Here is a 2,830-nt window from a genome sequence, read left to right on the forward strand (position 1 = left end):
CCATTAAAAGGGCAAAAGAACATTGAAATTGCATAAATAACGCTAATTAATATTTAATGAATGATTGACCAAATGCCAGATGTAAACCTACCGTGACCAAACACAAGGAAATATCTTTTGATGGTTTCACAGCCAATGTCTTTTGGGAATCATTTTTGAAATAGGCTGTTAAAATATTCCTTGTTTTCATAATTAGGCATTTAACCTCTGCTGCTATATTTAGGCGAAGAGTAAGAATCTTTGGACTTGTATCAATGAACCAAAAATCGTGTCTCATGAAAATACAACATCGTGTACTTCAAAACTGCTGGAAGCACAAAATAATTTAAATCCCACTATGCCACTTTGACTACTATAGAGAAATATTCCTGTAGTAGAATGACACTTTTTAATACACATCATTTCCTTTCTTACTATTTTATCAGCATCAGTTGCTACTTGCTTTCCCATTACCAGACTGATACTGCCAAGATGTTACAACTAAAATTTTCATTCTTAAGTGTTGCAAACCTTAATTATTCTGTTTCATACTCCCTCTCTTATCCTAAATTGTTTTTTAGGTCTCTCCACACTAAGGTTTTCTCCATCCCTCTCCAACATCTTTATTTTACTTACTACATATTCCTAATAAGGCACTGTTGGCATGTTGTGTTGTCCGGAAGCTGACTTTAAGATGAAAAATTCCATTTAGAAAGTTGATTAGAGAGTGGTCTTTGGAAGAACAACTATGGAAAAGAAAGGAGGAAAGCAGGGTTGAGGACAGGGAGGGATTGAACAGTAATATGATCAAAGCAAAGACTTCAGTTGAGACAGCTGGTCCCTCAGGGAGCACCAGGACTGAGGTGGCCTGTTAAAATCTCCTGCGTGTAAGTGAGTGGTTAGGCCTTTATATGTCTACTCAAACCAGTTATTAGTTCTGAGCGGCCCCTAGAATGGCAGCCTCACCCTGGCCAAGGAGATTCTCTATGCCTCAGCCAATTCCAGGACCCACAGAGACATGACCAGTGGCTATGGAAGAAGTCCTTCTTGAAGGAGAATCTTGGTGGCACATCATAGTGCCCACTGCAAGATCAAACTGGCTCAACTATGCCTTTTGCCAAAGATCACTCAACCAAAGCTTCCTAAAGGAATTTAAAGACTTTTTCTGACCAACAACTTTAGATAATACAGTGATGTACAACACGAGAGGCCTCCTTTAGAAAACAATTAGAGGGACTGAATTAAGAAAACAAAACAGAGAAAATGTTGTGGAATGAGAAGAACTGAGTGAGGTAGTTTATGTATAGTCATTCCCTGAAATACAGTGCCAGTGAAAGCCACAAGTAGCATGATAGCCAGAAGAATCTTAAAGAATATGGTTGTCAGCGTTTATTTGGAAATGGTTGGTGTAGCTGCAGTGTAAATCTTCCTCCACTCCACCACTCCCACCAAAGTCTTTAATTAAGTTTACTTCAAGCATGGATCCTGAATGAATGATGGAATTTTAGTGAAGATTAACATATAATCTTGAGATTCACAAATGGGTTGACATAGCATGTGTGTAAATAAAACGCTGGAACTAGAACTGACCATTTAAATATAAACTCTTGAGAATTTTCTTAAATTGTAATAAATATTTTCAAATAAGTCTTTCATAAATCTTAGAGGGGTGCCTGAGTGGCTCAGTTTGTTGAGCGGCTGACTTTGGCTCAAGTCATGATCTTGCTGTCCATGAGTTCGAACCCCGTGTCGGGCTCTGTGCTGACAGCTCAGAGCCTGGAGCCTGCTTCAGATTCTGTGTCACCCTCTCTCTCTACCCCTCTCCCACTCATGCTCTCTCTCTTCCTCTCCCTCCTTCCCTCTCTCTCTCTCTCTCTCAAAATAAACATTAACAAATTTTTTTAACTCTTAGAAAATTATACATGTGCATAAAATGGGGTTCAAGTTTATCTTAATAGGTTTGAAGGGGTGATGGTATACCAGGTAATAAATGCATTACACTTATGAAAACATATCTAGTACATTTAACATAGTAAGTGAAATACTGATAATTCAGAATTTAGCAAAGAAACGGCTTTTGAATTCATCTGCCTCTGAAATAGTGAAGACACACTAAATATATTAGTAAAGGACATTTTTATTAATTTTATGTTCAAGCCACACTTAGCCTAGAAGATGTTTTCCCCTACATAAGTTAGTACTGATAAAACCCCTACTGCAGCTACAGTAGAGGTATTTTGTGGGACAAATATGTACCCAGTACTTGTCAATTGTGTGTACATACCTCACAGACCCTTGCTGCCAGAATTCCTCTTCTTACATAGATGTTAGGATTAACAATTTATTTAAGAAATAGAGCAATAAAAATCAGATTAGTAAAATCTGTTTGAGAAAGAAAGTCATAGCAGGTTTGAGATTGAACCTAGAACAATTGGAGGGAGAAAAAAAAATGAAAGAAAATAAATTTGCCATTTATCAAGTACTTATTCTGCACCAGACTCTGAGCAAGATGTCTCCAATCCTCAAGGGACTCTGAATGGTGAAGACCCATTTTGTACTGAGGGGTCCAAGGATTAGAGGGGTCATGTTACTTGTCCAAAGCCACAGAAATAAGATTTAAACTCAGGTTGGTCTGGCCAAAGACCCATGTTTTTCTCAATTGCTAAGTGGTTTTGGAATTTTCTCATCAATTCTGATGAAAGCAAATGACCAGTCTGATATTTTCAGCAGAATCCTGTTTAGAATATAATTATCATGAATTCAAGGAACAAAAGCATCCTTACAGAACCGTCAATTGGGCTAAGGTGTCGTCAGGACTAAGTAAGAAGGTGTTGGTGATTACCAAGAATTT

The sequence above is a fragment of the Puma concolor genome, chromosome B1 (assembly GCF_028749965.1).
Source record: "Puma concolor isolate L17-30 chromosome B1, mPumCon1.1.hap2, whole genome shotgun sequence".
Lineage (NCBI taxonomy): Eukaryota > Metazoa > Chordata > Mammalia > Carnivora > Felidae > Puma > Puma concolor.